At 36.2% G+C, this 18,604-nt stretch overlaps 1 non-coding gene across 1 annotated transcript; it reads right to left on the bottom strand.

The window, feature by feature from the left end:
• Nucleotides 1-17,631: 17,631 nt before the first annotated feature.
• Nucleotides 17,632-17,704, bottom strand: TRNAK-UUU. The gene has a single exon. It is a non-coding gene; the product is annotated as a tRNA-Lys (tRNA).
• Nucleotides 17,705-18,604: the final 900 nt, after the last annotated feature.

Here is an 18,604-nt window from a genome sequence, read left to right as displayed (position 1 = left end):
AGCTGTTGTTGCGAAAAAGGTCATTTATTACCATGTAATAAAACCTTAGTCAGGAGACCCTTCAGATGTATATCAGTGGGTATATGCTTGGGGATGATTGCCACCATGAATCTTGGAGGGTTTAGAGATAAAGGAAGTTTCCAAAGGAATTTTTATATATTAAAGTAGACTTACAGGATCCTGGTTGGGGGTTAGGGCGGTGGGGGGCACAGTCGAGCTAGAAATGCTTTTTGCCCTTAGCAAAGTATTAAGGTGGAGGCAGTCGAGTTCTTAGAGGAAAGTCACTCTGCCTGTTTCAAGAACTTGAAGTGGGCTCTAGGTAGTAAGGAAATTTAATAACTTTTCTTCTGCCTCTTTTTCCCCACATCAACCAGAATTAGTTAAAGCTGTAGAGAACTTGATTGCTGAATTAAAATCTCTGACGTTCATCACAGAAAGTACAACAGGATCCTGGCACCCATCAAAGATAGCAAATGTTACCCAAAGACAGGGCTGGTTTCAAGTGTTATAAGCCCTCTGATATGAAGGGCACAGGGACTATACAGAATTCATGAAACTGCTGAAAGAGGCAGCACCTTTTACAGCAGGTGGCAAACCATATAAATTTTCACCGGCATACAGTATGAGATCAAAGTACATGGTTTTCTACAGTGTCTCCTAATTATTTTCAAGTTAACTATATAATTTACCTAAAATTTAAATATTAACATAGCCATTATTTATTCATTAATTTTCCAATTTGTGACCAGCTCCAGAAGGTCTATCCACAGGCTTACTTTAAGATAACATATGGACAAATTAACACCAGTGCTATAAAAAAAAAAAGTGAATATAGTAAGAATAGAAGAAAGGGATCTTAATATTATTTCATGATATAACAAGAGGCTATGACAATTTTTTTTCCCTGAAATCTGTGTGAAATACCACAAACTTAGAATCAGGAGAATTTTAAAATAAAGATATTAAGAGTGAACTTTGAACTATTGAATATTAAAGCATAATTTAAGCTGGAGTAATTAAATATTCAGTATTGATTTAGAGAAAAATGGACTAAACAGTGAAGTAAAATGAGTAGACCAAAAAGAGAACCAACTATGTATAAAATTTGGTTTATAAAAATTGGTAAAATTTTAAACAGTAGAAAAAATAGATTATTCAGTAAATGATGTTGAGATGACCAGTAATCTTCAAGGAAAACATAAATTGTATCCCTCCATCACTCTCTTACAATATTAACTCCAGGTAGATAAAGGACTTAAAGTCAAGAGAAAAAATAGAAAAAGTAGCCCTTGAAACACAGGGATAAAATGTGTGCTTTTAAAATAATCTTGGCATGGGGGAATCCTTTTTAAACAAGACTAAAAACCAGAAGTAATAAGGAACAATACTAATCAATATGACCACACAATTATGAAATATGTCATAAAGTTAAAACACATACTTAAAACCTTGAGAGAAAGTATTACCCAAAAAATGGCAAAAGAGTAAGAGTTGATGTCTGAAGCATACCAGAGCATCTGCAACAAGAAAAGTTGATTTAAGCATAGAGTCAATTCAACTGATACAGCTAATAATAATAACAGTTCCAACAATTGATGAGTTCCAAGTTTTGTGTTAAAGAAATGAGATGTGTCATATTATTGGATTATCACAAAAATGTATATAATTTGTAGATAAGAAAATTGAAGCTCAAAAATTCCCACATCCAAACTTACATAATGACAGAGTAACAGAGCACAGATATGATTTGTCTGACTCCTAAATCTGTGATCTTAATTATTGTTCAATAACACCCCCTATAAATAAAAAATCTTAAATTCTATACCCTGCTTTCCTAGGTGAGCTCCAAGAACAAGCAGCATGGGCTCACATGGGAATCTATTAGAAATGAAGAATCTAAGGCCCCATCCCAGACCGACAGAATCAGAATCTGCCTTTTTAAAAGATTCCCATTGGTTCTCTGTAAGGACCTGATTAGCCAGAAGGAGCCATTTGGTTGTGAACTTAGATTGACCCTGCCCCTCTCAGAGGAACTTACTTGCAAAGCCTAGACACAAGGACGGGTCAGGCCAGGTGAAGACATCCACTCAGTGGGGCGCACATATATCTACTAGGGTAAATCGAAATTCAATTGGCCACCCGTGTGTGACCTAGCATGACTGTGCAGTTTTCTCTGTGTGTTGCAATCTCATTGGCCACCTGTGTATAGCCAGGCTCAACCACCTCTATAAAAGTTAGTCTGTGAAGCTGGGAGTGGTCACCTCTTTGCAAGAGACGGCCCCGACAGATTGGTTTGATTCCCGATGCTTGGCACAAAATAAAGCTTTGCTTGACCTTCGTTTTGCATCAGTTTTGCTCCTTTGATCATGGACCCCTTATTGGGGACCCTAACATTCTCATATACTTTATTTTTTTTAATTTAATTTTTTTTCAGTGTTCCAAAATTCATTGTTTATGCACCACACCCAGTGCTCCATGCAATACGTGCCCTCCTTAATACCCACCACCAGTCTCACCCTACCTTCCACCCCCTCTCCTCCAAAACCCTCAGTTTGTTTCTCAGAGTCTACAGTCTCTCATGGTTTGTCTCCGTGTACTTTAAACTTTAATAAGCACTGGTGCTTGTCAGACTTTGATAATCATTAACTTTGGTTACTAAACATTAATAAAAAATGACTTTATAGTCATGATCCCAGGGTCCTGGGATTGAGCCTCACATTGGGCTCCCTGCACAGCAGGGATGCCTGCTTCTCCTTCTCCCACTATCCCTGCCTGTGTTTCCTCTTTCACTGTCTCTGTCTCTCTCTGACAAGTAAATAACTAAAATCTTTTTTTAAAAAAATGACTTTAAAAAGTATTTTTCAATGATATAGATGAAAAAGACCATAGGTGGTGTTGGGAGAAGTGGAGAATAGGAAGAGAAAAGCCACACTGTGTGTAGTTAGAAATCTTTAGAGGAACTTTGTAGATATGCAACAAGTTTAAAATGGGTTTGAACTTGCAATCTCACTTCTGAGCATTTATCCTAACTGGGCAGAGTCCAAAGAGATGCACTGTATTAGTTTCCAATCGTTGCTGTGACAAGTTACTACGAACTTCGTGGTTGAAAACAACACACATGTATGTCATTTCAGTTGTGAAGGTCAGAAGTCCTAAAATGGATTTATGGAACTACAATCAAGGTGTCAGCTGTGCTACATTCTTTGTATTTTCTTTGCCTTTTCTACCTTTTAGAGGTTGCCTGCGTTCTTTTGCTCATGCCTTCTTCCCTCCAGCTTCAAAGCCAACAACACAGCATCTTCAACTCTCTCTCTCTCTCTCCCTCCCACTTCATCCTCATTTTCCTTCTCTGACACTGGTTCCCTTATTTCCTTCTTATAAGCACATTGAGCCCACCTGAAAAATCCAGGATACTAGCTCATCATACAACCCTTAACTTAATCACATCGACAAAGTCCCTTTGTGTAAGGTAGCATACTCACAGGCTTCAGGGAGTAGGAAATAGAGATATTGGGAAGTCCATTATTCTGTCTCCCACTGACCCTGTGAGATTTTTTTTTTAAATCCCCGTGCTATTTTAATAGTAAACAATTAGAAACAAAATAATGCCCATTCATAGTAGGGACTGTGGTCTTTTCATGTAATGCAATACCATGTGGCCATTGAACATTATGATGATCACCTCTATTTTTTGAGCAAAATATTCCATATTTTGATGTGAAAGTAAATGCTAGCTATGAATCAGTTTACATACATAAGCAGAATCAAACATACAGATCTAAGAAAGACAGATACACAGAAAGACAGAAAAAGAAAGAAAAATGAAATTGGTATTTTCACCATTATATTAACAGTATTTAGCTCTGAACAGAGAAATTTGTGGCAATTTTTACTTGCTTCTTTATACTTGCCTACATTATTTGATCACCTTATAATTAATACATATTATTCTTGTCATCATATAAAAATGAGAAATTGTTTTCATTTACCACACACATTTTACTACACATTTAAATTATCACAATGCCTTTTTTTAAGACCAATTATTATCAAGTTGACTTTGACATGAAATATAGTAGCCTGAAAAGTATAATATGCACACTTTGATTTGGTCTTTCAATCTTAGATCACAGACTGCTCAAAATGCCAGGATATCTGGAAGGAAGTGATGGATTTAGCTCAAATGTACATAAACATTTAAATAAAACCCAATAATACCTAAATTTTGACAGCAAGGTGATAGCCTTAATAAATATTCTTACCTTCTTAGAGCATAATTACAGATAGGCTTAACTCACTTTTCTGCATAATAGGCAAGATTGGATAAATACTTGGATGTGAATTTATAAAGAGACCAGTAATTTCATTTTTGTAGTAAGAAAACTATTACCAGTATATTAGGCCAAAAATGTCCTAGATATACTAGAAAATAAAATTAGCCTGGCAGAAAAGCCTTGAGTGAATCTAACCTGTGTAAAATATCTAAGATTTAAAACATTTCAGAGGGGAGCCTGTGTGCCTCAGTCATGTAAGCATCTGCCTTTGGCTCAGGTCATGATCTCAGGGACCTGGGATAGAATCCCACTTAAGGCTCTCCTCTAAAATTCTTCTCCCTCTCCCTCTGCCCCTCCCCACCATTCATGCTCTCTCTCACTCTCAAATAAACAAATAAAATCTCTAAGAAAATGAAACATTTTAGAATGCATTTGAAATCAAAGTTTAGAACCAACCCAATCTTCTAATAGCCACCAGATATCTCAAGTTAAATTAGGCCTTAACATAAAGGCAAGTAACCTGTGGGATTAAGACAGAACCCTCTCATCTGGAAAATTTGTTCATTAAACATCAAATAGCTTCTTTTCAGATTAAATGAGACACAGCATGTAAAGCACCTAGTGCAATGAATGGTACATAATAAATTTGGAATATTAAATTTCAAATTAATATTTAAACTCATTAAATATTAGTTATAGCCCATTATTGATATATAGAAAGAACTATGTTCAGTGAGTTACTACTTGTCAAGAAAAGAATGCCTTTGAACTGGAGACATATTGATATTGAAGATCAAAAATCAAAATTTCAGACAGCATTAAGGGACATGGAACATTTGTACCAAAGGGTTATTAGAAGTTAATTGCTTAGCTGGTATATTAATATCATTATTGTTACAAGCCAAATGTTTGCTATTTCTTGTCTACTGGCACTTGTACTCTAAGCTTTCTGTAGACAAATGTGGTTGGAGTTGGGGGTATTTTTCTCATTGGTCTAAGAGCAAAACACAATGTTGCCTCTTTCATGAATACAAATTATTTCCCACAGTGGGGGGGGGCGGTGGGGAGCTGGTGATAAAGCAAGAGAATATCAATTTTAGGTAGAGACTTCAACACATAAAGAGGACTGGGGATACTAATTAAATCAAGAGGCTCTGCTCAATTAGATATTTTTAGTAATGCTCAGGGATGGCACTACAGCTTTCAGAAAGTGTGGAGGTATCACACGGGATACGTAGAAAAGTGCCTCCCACAGGTCCTTAATAACGTTAACTGATTATATCCCATGATCCAGGCTCCTTTCTCTGTACTTCACAGTTAACCAACCTTAACTGATTATATTCCAGCGTCCGGCCTCCTTTCCCTGTACTTCACTTGCAATGTCTCACTTGACACCCACGTGAACCCCATGAGATACATACTATTATTAACTGATCTTTACAAATGAGAAAACTAAGAAGGGTGTGTTTGGGGACTTGCTGAAATTCACACAGCTATTAACTATCACAGGTAGGATTCAAACCTGGAAAATGAGATTCCAGAATTCTGTGGTGTACCATGAATCCACACTACCTCCCTTGCTGTTCACGTTTCTGGAGCAATACATGAAAGGGCTCTTCACAGCTGAGCTCAGTAATACATTTCGTGATGAGCTCAATCTGTTGGGCTTATTGTTTTTTCTTTAAGGTTCCCAAGATTGATAACATTAGTGAAATTAAGGCAATGTAGTAAAAATCAAGTTGGTATTTGGATCAATTGTATGTGGTTCGGAGTCTCTTCCATACTAATGTAATCTAGCAATATATTTTATACCATCTGAATTTATTTGTACTAAACATGACAAGGTCCCAGGCAGTAAATAGATACAATCTAATTTTGAAGTAAAAAATTGAAATAGGGTTTTTTCTCCATTTACTTCTTGAACCATCCAGAATCTCATACAGTATGAGTACTTTGAGAGGCATGTATAGACAAGTCATAATTTTCTGGAAAAATATCACAGCTAGACCAAACTCAGTGATGAGGTGCCTCCCCATTTACCATTACTGAAGATTTTGTCTGTTTTTATTTCCTTTAACTTTGCTGGATCCACTGTTTCCTGAATCATCTCTGTTTCTTCCAACTGAGCTATGGTTTCTTCTCTTGCTTGATTTGTGATTTTCAGGAGCTCAATTACCATAATACAGTTGAAAAAAGAGGTCAAGTTAAAAAACAACTCATGATTTTACTCTCCTCCCCCCTGCACCACAGAGCTGTTCATAGGCTCTAAGCTTGTCCCCAGTAGCCTCCCTGCCCCCCAACCTCTATTACTTATCCTGGCAAAGACACTGTACTTTTGATATAATAGCCAACTGCCATCTTTTGGATGCCAAGAGTGGTCTAATGAAGTTTGCCTTCCCATGAATGTGAGTGAGCTTATTTCAAACTTGTTTATGTTTGAAGGGGACACACATGGAAAGCCCTTGGTGAGGCACATGGGGATGCGGGGAAGGTGGCACACCTGAAGAGAGCATGGAAGCTCCCCATATCACCTCTCCTCCCATACCTTACTCTTTGAACCTATTCCATCTGGTTTTTCCTGAGTTGTATCCCTTAATAATAAACCAGTACGTCACATGAGGACAACTGAGAATTTATTCTAGAGAGAAGTTCAGCTGAAGGAGAAACCAACTGGCCATCACGGAAGAGGGAATAAGGAGAGGAGTTCAAAATGGATGTTTTGGGGCCACCTGGGTGGCTTAGTTGGTTAAGTGTCTGCCTTCAGTTCAGGGTCCTGGAATCAAGCCCCACATCAGGCTCCCTGCCCAGCGGGGAATCTGTTTCTCCCTCTCCCTCTGCTGCTCTCCCTGTTTGCATGCTCTCTCTCTCACACTCTTTCTCATTCTCTCAAATAAATAAATAAAATCGTTTTTAAAATTGGATATTTTGAATGAAGGTATATGACATAGACTTTGGTAAGAAAGAAGTACAAAATAAAAGCAGATGAAGCAAAGTCCCTGATAATTTAAGAGGGATTCAGATCAAGAGCAAAATTGAAGGAGGGACATTAATCCTTCTAACACTAGATGAAACAACATAAAAATGATATCAGGCAGAAATAAGTGTGAAGGACTTTTGTGGGCAATGGGAAAAGCAAGGTGGAGGAGGTAAGCAAAATTCCCAAAACTTACTGAGCTGATGGGAAACAAGATTATCTAAAAGAATAATCAGAGTTTGAAGCTATAGGGTCTGAGGAAAGAACAACAGTTTGCAATACTACGATGGGGAATGGTCAGCTTTACCAGTCAGAAGAAGCAAAATTTTATAAAGCAGCACTGATGTTGATGTTAAAGATATTATAATTAATGTTAGAGAAATTTCTATCAAAGCTTTTGTATACCAGGATAAGTCTAAATATTTTGCCTATTTTGGGGCCATTTTTCATAGAAGGTTGACATAGGTGCATGAACATTAAATGTTCCAACAAGATCATAGTTTAAATGACTGATTATGGGGTTAAGCTCAGAAAAGAGAAAGCGGAAACCAGGAAAGAATTATTGAACAAAGAAAATGGAGTGTGTCAAGAACACTAAGTCTTCTTAAGTTTGAGGAGTAGAGTAGAGGGCAGAGAAAATGAAAGAATAGCAGATTTTGTTCAGAAAATGGACATTTAGAGATTATAGTTTTAAAGATTATAGATTTTAGAGATTTTAGTTTTGTTCAGAAAATGGAAATTTAGAGATTATAGAGTTAAAATTTATAGATTAAAATTACAGTTAAATATTTCAGACATGGGGTGATCACAGTAATAATAAATTCAAAGTGAAACAACTGAAAGTGATAGCAAGGGGGGAAATGTGTTTTTTTTTTCTTAAAAAATTTATTTATTTATTTGACAGAGACAGATCACAAGTAGTCAAAGAGGCAAGCAGAAAGAGAGAGAGGAGGAAGCAGGCTCCCCGCTGAGCAGAGAGCCAGATGCAGAACTCAATCCCAGGACCCTGAGATCATGACCTGAACTGAAGGCAGAGGCTTAACCCACTGAGCCACCCAGGTGCCCTGAAAAAATGTGTTTTTTGAAGTTAAAGAGACAAAGGAAATCTAAGACCAGATAGCAATTGATCACCATTTTACAAAAATGTTGGAATTATCCAGTAGGATGGCCCTAGATGACTTTCGAAAGACTGAGGAAGGACTGTGAAAAACCAGCCAATGTCCGTAATAAATGTGACAGAGTGACAATACTCTGGAGACTCTGAGAATACCTCCCAAACAAGAAATGTACAGAAGTATGACGTATAGAAGAAATAGAGGAAAAAGCAGCTTTCACTCTGGGGCTTTGGCTGTGTGTGGCTCAGAGGAGGGCCCACTTTCATTTATGGTTTGGAGTTGGATTTGTTCTATGAAAACCTAAAGATTTAGGGCGTACCAGCTTGCACTTACAATAATTATATTTGGCAAGAGAATAAATATATTTCATACTTACATAGCTAATACAATAATTCCATGTTCTCAGTTAATACTTGTCTTTTTGGATAGAGTAACAATTCTTTATCATGACTTCGATAAAATGGAGGTGTTGAGTGTGCATATTATATGTGATATATATTAAATACCATACATTATAATTATATTATATCTATCTTTCTAACTAGACTTTATAGAGTAAAAGTTAAAAATTAAGGATGGCTTGACAAAAGTGAGAACAGCCAAGACTATGTAAAATTCCTACTCACCAACAGTATGTATGTCTTCCTTTAACTTATTTGAGCAGTGAACAGTTCATAAATGAAGAGCCCCTCAAATTTTAATCTTCAGAAAGAGGCCCAATTAGAGAATCTAAGAAACCCTAGAAATTTTATTATTTCTACCTATTACCTTTGCATTACAAAATTTATAATCCTAGTTAAAAGACAATCAGATTATGTTGAATCCTTTGTATTTCAATTTATTCCTCTACAAAACAATGATTCACTTACTAAATAAATATTTAGCACCTACTATATTCTATTTTATGGGCTAGGTATTTTAGGCACCATGGATATAAGGGAAATTTGCCTGTAGAGTCTAGTCTTGGATGGTCAAAACTTAATCTCAGAAAATGTGATCACTCTTTGAGATATAGGCACATGTGCAAAAGTTTGGAAAGAAAAAAGGCAGCTAACTGAAATTTTTTTTTTAAAGGATCATTTATCTTTATTTTGGGATTGTTATTAGCTACATTTAAGCAAATTAAAACTTGAAAAATAAAATCTCTAGCCCTTGTCATGCTTACTATATCCATGACAGGATAATATGACTTTTAGATAATAGATTTCCATTTTTTATCTTCTTATATGTAAAAAAATTTTATCAAATGATTTACATAACAATTAATAATGGAAAAGTAATTATATTTATCTCTACCTTATTTATTAAAATCATATATCGAATAATATAAAAAGTTTAAATAGATTCCTTTTTTGACTATTACCAAATCATCCAAAACCAGTTATAACATTTAATAGTAGGGACAGACTTCTCTTTAAATTAATTATGTATTGTATAAGAAAAAAGAATATCACAAACTGTCTTTTTTAAAATTAATTAATTAATTTTTTAAAATAAACATATAATGTATTTTTATCCCCAGGGGTGCAGGTCTGTGAATCGCCAGGTTCACACATTTCACAGCACTTATCATAGCACATACCTTCCCCAGTGTCCATATCCCCACCATCATCTCCCATCCCCCCTCCCCCCAGCAACCTTCAGTCTTTTTTTTGAGATTGAGTCTTTTATGGTTTGTCTCCCCCCCAATCCCACCTTTTCATTTTTTCTTTTCCTACTCCCCAACCCCCCCACATTGCATCTCCACTTCCTCACATCAGGGAGATCATATGATAGTTATCTTTCTCTGATTGACATATTTCGCTAAGCATAATACCCTCTAGTTCCATCCACGTTGTCACAAATGGCAAGATTTCCTTTCTTTTGATGACTGCATAGTATTCCATTGTGTATATATACCACATCTTCTTGATCCATTCATCTGTTGATGGACATCTAGGTTCTTTCCATAGTTTGCCTATTGTGGACATTGCTGCTATAAACATTCGGGTGCACATGACCCTTCGGAGCACCACGTTTGTATCTTTAGGATATATACCCAGTAGTGCAATTGCAGGGTCATAGGGTAGCTCTATTTTCAGTTTTTTGAGGAAACTCCACAGTTATCCAGAGTGGTTGCACCAGGTTCCATTCCCACCAACAGTGTAGGAGGATTCCCCTCTCTCCGCATCCTCACCATCATCTGTCATTTCTTGACTTGTTAATTTTAGGCATTCTGACTGGTGTGAGGTGATATCTCATTGTGGTTTTGATTTGTAGTACCCTGATGCCGAGTGATGTGGAGCATTTTTTCATGTGTCTGTTGGTCATCTGGATGTCTTCTTTGCAGAAATGTCTGTTCATGTCCTCTGCCCATTTCTTGATTGGATTATTTGTTCTTTGGGTGTTGAGTTTGCTAAGTTCTTTATAGATTTTGGATACTAGGCTTTTATCTGATATGTCATTTGCAAATATCTTCTCCCATTCTGTCAGTTGTCTTTTGGTTTTGTTAACTGTTTCCTTTGCTGCACAAAAGCTTTTGATCTTGATGAAATCCCAATAGTTCATTTTTGCCCTTGCTTCTGTTGTCTTTGGTAATGTTCCTAGGAAAAAGTTGTTGTTGTTGAGGTCAAAGACAATGCTGCCTGTGTTCTCCTGAAGGATTTTGATGGATTCCTTTCTCATGTTGAGGTCCTTCATCCATTTTGAGTCTATTTTCGTGTGTGGTGTAAGGAAATGGTCCAATTTCATTTTTCTGCATGTGGTTGTCCAATTTTCCCAAACCATTTATTGAAGAGGCTGTCTTTTTTCCATTGGACATTCTTTCCTGCTTTGTCAAAGATTAGTTGGCCATAGAGTTGAGGGTCTATTTCTGGGCTCTCTATTCTGTTCCATTGATCTATGTGTCTGTATTTGTGCCAGTACCATACTGTTTTGATGATGACGGCTTTGTAATAGTGCTCGAAGTCTGGAATTGTGATGCCACCAACGTTGGCTTTCTTTTTCAATATTCCTTTGGCTATTCGAGGTCTTTTCTGGTTCCATATAAATTTTAGGATTGTTTGTTCTATTTCTTAGAAAAAAATGGATGGAATTTTGATAAAGATTGCATTAAATTTGTAGATTGCTTTTGGTAGAATAGACATTTTCACAATATTTTTTCTTCCAATCCATGAGCATGGAACATTTTTCCATTTCTTTGTGTCTTCCTCAATTTCTTTCATGAGTACTTTATAGTTTTCGGAGTATAGATTCTTAGCCTCTTTGTTTAGGTTTATTCCTAGATATCTTATGGTTTTGGGTGCAATTGTAAATGGGACTGACTCCTTATTTCTCTTTCTTCTGTCTTGTTATTAGTGTAAAGAAATGCAACTGATTTCTGTGCATTGACTTTATATCCTGACACGTTACTGAATTCCTGTACAAGTTCTAGCAGTTTTGGAGTGGAGCCTTTTGGGTTTTCCACATATAGTATCATATTATCTGTGAAGAGTGATAGTTTGACTTCTTCTTTGCTGATTTGGATGCCTTTAATTTCTTTTTGTTGTCTGATTGCTGAGGCGAGGGCTTCTAGTACTATGTTGAATAGCAGTGGTGATAACAGACATCCTTGCCATGTTCCTGACCTTAGCGGAAAAGCTTTCAGTTTTTCTCCATTGAGAATGATATTTGCGGTGGGTTTTTCATAGATGGCTTTGATAATATTGAGGTATGTGCCCTCTATCCCTACACTTTGAAGAGTTTTAATTTGCACTTTGTCAAATGCTTTTTCAGAATCTATTGAGAGTATCATATGGTTCTTATTCTTTCTTTTATTAATGTATTGTATCACATTGATTGATTTGCGGATGTTGAACCAACCTTGCAGCCCTGGAATAAATCCCACTTGGTCATGGTGAATAATCCTTTTAATGTACTGTAGGATCCTATTGGCCAGTATGTTGGTGAGAATTTTCGCATCTGTGTTCATATTGGTCTGTAATTCTCTTTTTTGATGGAACATTGTCTGGTTTTGGGATCAAGGTGATGCTGGCCTCATAAAATGAGTTTTGAAGTTTTCCTTCCATTTCTGTTGTTTGTAACAGTTTCAGGAGAATAGGAATTAATTATTCTTTAAATATTTGGTAGAATTCCCCTGGGAAGCCGTCTGGCCCTGGACTTTTGTTTGTTTGGATATTTTTGATGACTGTTTCAATCTCCTTACTGGTTATGGGTCTGTTCAGGTTTTCTATTTCTTCCTGGATCAGTTGTGGTATTTTTATATGTCTCTAGAAATGTATCCATTTCTTCCAGATTGTTGAATTTGTTGGCGTAGAGTTGCTCATAATATGTTCTTATAATTGTTTTTATTTCTTTGGTGTTGGTTGTGATCTCTCCTCTTTCATTCATGATTTTATTTATTTGGGTCCTTTCTCTTTTCTTTTTGATAAGTCTGGCCATGGGTTTATCAATCTTATTAATTCTTTCAAAGAATCAGCTCCTAGTCTCGTTGATTTGCTCTGTTGTTTTTTTAGTTTCTATTTCATTGATTTCTGCTCTGATCTTTATGATTTCTCTTCTCCTGCTGGGCTTAGGGTTTCTTTGTTGTTCTTCCTTCAGCTCCTTTAGGTGTAGGGTTAGGTTGTGTAACTGAGACCTTTCTTGTTTCTTGAGAAAGGCTTGTACCACTATATATTTTCCTCTTAGGACTGCCTTTGTTTTGTCCCACAGATTTTGAACCATTGTGTTTTCATTATCATTTGTTTCCATGATTTTTTTCAATTCTTCTTTAATTTCCTGGTTGACCCATTCATTTCTTAGAAGGATGCTGTTTAGTCTCCATGTTTGGGTTCTTTCCAAATTTCCTCTTGTGATTGAGTTCTAGCTTCAGAGCATTGTGGTCTGAAAATATGCAGGAAATGATCCCAATGTTTTGATACCAGTTGAGACCTGATTTAGGACCCAGGATGTGGTCTATTCTGGAGAATGTTCCATGTGCACTAGAGAAGAATATATATTCTGTTGCTTTGGGATGGAATGTTCTGAATATATCTGTGATGTCCATCTGATCCAGTGTGTCATTTAAGGCCTTTTTTTCTTGTTGATCTTTTGCTTAGATCTGTCCGTTTCAGTGAGGGGAGTGTTAAAGTCCCCTACTATTATTGTATTACTTTCAATGTATTTCTTTGATTTTGTTATTAATTGGTTTATATAGTTGGCTGCTCCCATGTTAGGGGCATAGATATTTAAAATTGTTAGGTTTTCTTGTTGGACAGATCCTTTGAGTATGATATAGTGTCCTTCCTCTTCTCTTATTATAGTCTTTGGCTTAAAATCTAATTGATCTGATATAAGGATTGCCACCCCAGCTTTCTTATGTTCATTAGAATGCTACACTGTTTTCCACCCCCTCACTTTAAATCTGGAGGTGTCTTTGGGACTAAAATGAGTTTATTGTAGGCAGCAGATTGATGGGTTTTATTTTTTTATCCATTCTGATACCCTGTATCTTTTGATTGGGGCATTTAGCCCATTAACATTCAGGGTAACTAATGAGAGATAGGAATTTAGTGCCATTGTATTGCCTGTAAGGTGACTGTTACTGTATATCATCTCTGTTTCTTTCTGATCTAATACTTTTAGGGTCTCTCTTTGCTTAGAGGACCCCTTTCAATCTTTCCTGTAGAGCTGGTTTGGTGTTTGCAAATTCTTTCAGTTTTTGTTTGTCCTGGAAGCTTTTTATCTCTCCTTCTATTTTCAATGATAGCCTAGCTGGATATAGTATTTTTGGCTGCATGTTTTTCTCGTTTACTGCTCTGAATATATCACGCCAGGTCTTTTTGGCCTGCCAGGTCTCTGTGGATAGGTCCGCTGCCAATCTAATGTTTTTACCCTTGTATGTTACAGACTTCTTTTCCTGAGCTGCTTTCAGGATTTTCTCTTTGTCACTAAGTCTTGTAAATTTTACTATCAGGTGATGAGGTGTGGACCTATTTTTATTGATTTTGAAGGGCATTCTTAGCATCTCCTGGATTTTGATGTTTGTTCCCTTTGCCATATTAGGGAAATTCTCTTCAATAATTCTCTCTAATATACCTTCTTCTCCCCTCTCTCTTTCTTCTTCTGGAATCCCAATTATTCTAATGTTGTGTCATCTTATGGTGTCACTTATCTCTCAAATTATCTCCTCATGGTCCAGTATTTGTTTGTCTCTCTTTTGGTCAGCTTCTTTATTCTCTGTCATTTGTTCTTCTATGTCACTAATTCTTTCTTCTGCCTCATTTATCCTAGCAGTAAGAGTTTCCATTTTTGGTTGCACCTCATTAATTGCTTTTTTGATTTCAACTTGGTTAGATTTTAGTTCTTTTATTTCTCCAGAAAGGGCTTTTATCTCTCCAGAGAGCATTTCTCTAATATCTTCTATGCCTTTTTTGAGCCCGACTAGAATCTTGAGAATCGTCATTCTGAATTCTAGATCTGTCATATTACCAATGTGTGTATTGATTAGGTCCCCAGCCTTCGGTACTGCCTCTTGTTCTATTTTTTTGTGGTGAGTTTTTCCAACTTGTCATTTTGTCCAGATAAGATTTGCTTTTTCCTCCTCTGGAATTCCGCTGTTCTCCTTGGTGAGTGAAGTTGGTCTAGGCTGGGTTTCTTGTTGATCTTCTGGGGGAGGGGCCTGTTGTAGTGATTCTCAAGTGTCTTTGCCCCAGGCAGAATTGTACCACACTTACCAGGGGCTGGGTTAAGTAATCCGCTCGGGTTTGCTTTCGGGAGCTTTTGATCCCTGAGCACTTTCTGTAGAGTTCTGGAGGATGGGAATGAAGATGGAAGCCATCAAATAAATAAATAAAATAAATAAAAAAATTTTTAAACACAAACAAATAAACAAACACTCAAGTAGAATTATTTTGATTAAGTCTGACATAACAGATATTTTAAAAAACAAAACAAAACAGCAAAAACAAAAAAAGTGAAACTTAAACAAAAGAATTAAAAAATATTTTGTGAGCCACATAAATTATTTTGTCTACCATAAAATAGGATGAGATGGCTGTTATACAAGCTAACATAGGTCTCTGGTCACTAATTTATCCAGTTAATTTATAAAGTAATATTCCTGAATTCAATATTCCTGTCCCTTCTCTCCATTATTCTCTTCTTAACAGTTATTCCTTTCCCCATGCCTATCCTCCTCATCATCTATGAAAGAAACAAACTGTCTGCCCTGACCTGTACAAGCAGAAGACCAATATAAAGTGTTCTGCATTCTGATTTTAAATAATATGCTTTGACAAAAGTTAGATTTTTAATTAAAACAAAGAACTGATTTCAAATTATTCCTGAAATAATATATGGAAAAGATAGTAGAATTAGAATATAAAAAGTTAAGGGTCAAGCAAATCTATATATATAGAAGTCCATCACACACAGACTCATATATTTTGAATACATATATTCTCATGATATTTATTCACATTTATACTCATAAAAACATTTTATGAAATCATTATATGAAATCATGTCACATATGATATTTTGAAATGTGCTTTTTTTCACTTGAAAATGCAATGTAAAAATGTCTCAGCACCAATAGTATTCTTGCTTACCAGTGGACAAATTTTTTTTTTTTTTATGGTAACTACCCAGCATCGCTGAGGGTATACATAATTTGGCACTCCCATAGCTAAAACTGTAAGTTAGTTTAGTCTCTCCAAAGCAAATTTACCAATGTATTTCAAGAACTTTAAATATATAATTTAGTGATGGTAAAATGTAAAAGTCTTTACATCTCACATGATGTGTATGAATTTCCATTAAAAGGATATTTGTTACAATATGCTTCATAATTTCCTAAAACAATAACAGGCCAATGTATATAATCAGAGGTGTCTGGCTAAAATATACATATGTAATTTTCCAAGCCATATAAAATTACCTTAAAATTATGTAGATCAAGGAGAAATATGAAAATGCTTCTGCGTTTAGTTCATACACAATTTTTATATAGAGTTTGTAAATGATTACAATCTTAGCACAGATTCTTATAGATATCACTCCAAAAAGTACAATGCGAACTGCCACTTAAGTACAGTCTATTTATACAGCATTCTAGAGAATGCAGACTAACACAGACTGACAGAAAGTAGGGGCTGCTGGGGTGGTGGAATAGGGGAGTAGTAATAGAGACAGCACAAAGGGATCTCTGGGGTGATTGACATGTTTTCTATCTTGATTGTGATAATGACTTAACAGGGGTATACCCATGTCAAAATATTAAATTGTATGATTTAAATATTTACATCAGTACCTATTTTAAAATATGATTTTACAATGTGTGTATTTATGGTTAGTCAATGTTACCCAAAAAAACCTGTTAAAAAGTTAAAATATCTGACATGGACGGAACTAGAGCGTATCATGCTTAGCAAAATAAGTCAAGCAGAGAAAGACAACTATCATATGATCTCCCTGATATGAGGAAGTGGTGATGCAACATGGGGGCTTAAGTGGGTAGGAGAAGAATAAATGAAACAAGATGGGATTGGGAGGGAGACAAACCATAAGTGACTCTTAATCTCACAAAACAAACTGAGGGTTGCTGGGGGGAGGGGGTTTGGGAGAAGGGGGTGGGATTATGGACATTGGGGAGGGTATGTGCTTTGGTGAGTGCTGTGAAGTGTGTAACCCTGGTGATTCATAGACCTGTACCCCTGGGGATAAAAATATATGTTTATAAAAAATAAAATTTTTTTTTAAAAATTATAAAAAAACAACAAAAAAAAAAACCAACTCACTTTGGGGCTTCTCGGTGGTTCAGTCAATCAAGTGTCTGCCTTTGGCTCAGTTCATGATCCCAGAGTCTTGGGATAGAGATCCTCATTGGGCTTCCTGCTCATCAGGGAGTCTGATTGTCCCTCTCTCCCTACCCCTGTTCATGCTCTCTCTCTCAAATAAATAAATCTTTAAAAATAATCTCAAAAAAAAAAAAAGTTAAAATGTCTGACACTACTAGGTATAGTAGTGGGGAAGTGGAAGGAAGTGGGACACCTGGAACTGTCATATGTATTTTTTGTGGTATGTTCGATTAAGGTGCATTGGAATAAGTCTTGCCATTTCTTAGAAAGTTAAACATATGACCAGCAATCCCACTCCTATATATTTACTTAATGAAGATAAAAAAACATATGCCAACAACAACAAAATTGTTCCTAAGATTGACAATGATCCTATCATAAGACATAATGACTAAATTTATTTTTAAATGTTTGTAACTTTTAAAAATATTTATGTTTGTGTATAATCTCTATGCCTAACACGGGGCTTGAACTCATGATCTTGAGATCAAAAGTCCCATGCTCTACCGACTGAGCCAGCCAGGCTCCCCTATAATGTCTAATTTTAGTCCTGATCTTTTTGATTCTTCAGTCATTAACAGTGGTGACTGCTCACTTCTTTCAGTTCTCTTTTCCTTGTCCTCTCTAAATCATATTTTTTGTTTTCTCCCTACATATTTGATACTTCACTCTATTTCACCTTTGAGATCTCATCATCCTGAATCCAGCCATGAAATGGTATCTTGGTTTAATTTCCCTCTCTTCGCACCCTATGTTCTTTCTCAAGCCTAACTGCACCCATTTCCATACTTTCTAAATTAATAACTCACAATTTCTATCTCCAAAGCTCCAGACACCTATGGAACAGGCCATGAGAATTTCTCAACGGTTCTGCAGTCAGTACATCCACAGATAAGCATGATCCTACACACACAAACCTGATTCTCTTAACAGTATTCATTACTTGGTGAAAGGCAACACCAATTCCTTAAAACCTAATTTGCGATCAAGGATGCTTGACCCAACCTATTTCATCCCCTCCCACATCAAAGGAATCAACCAAGCTCAAGTAACTCTTGCACTGTTTCTCAATTCCATAACTTCTCTCAGTTTTACTGCCTTTCTTCCAATCAGATTTATCTTCATCTTTCACCTGGATTACTGCAATAACTGGCCTCTCCAAATTTATTCTAGTCTCTGCCCAATATGTTCTCTATGGTAAGGTAATTTTTCAAAATGTAAATCTGATCTTAACACACCTGTAATCCTCCTTCCCTTACACAGTCCCACCATAATCTTTTTTTTTTTTTTTCTGTTGTCTTAAAATAATGGCTGAAATCCTGAATATGCCAAACAGGGCACTATGATTTGTGTGGTCTGGTTCTTGCCAACCTCACCAGCTTGTTTCCCTCCTCTTCCACCCTCTTCTCTCTTCACCAGTCACTC

The sequence above is a fragment of the Mustela putorius genome, unplaced genomic scaffold (genome assembly GCF_011764305.1).
Source record: "Mustela putorius furo isolate JIRA1106 unplaced genomic scaffold, ASM1176430v1.1 tig00000721_pilon_pilon_pilon, whole genome shotgun sequence".
Classification (NCBI taxonomy): Eukaryota; Metazoa; Chordata; class Mammalia; order Carnivora; family Mustelidae; genus Mustela; species Mustela putorius.
This window is presented reverse-complemented; position numbering and strand designations above follow the sequence as displayed.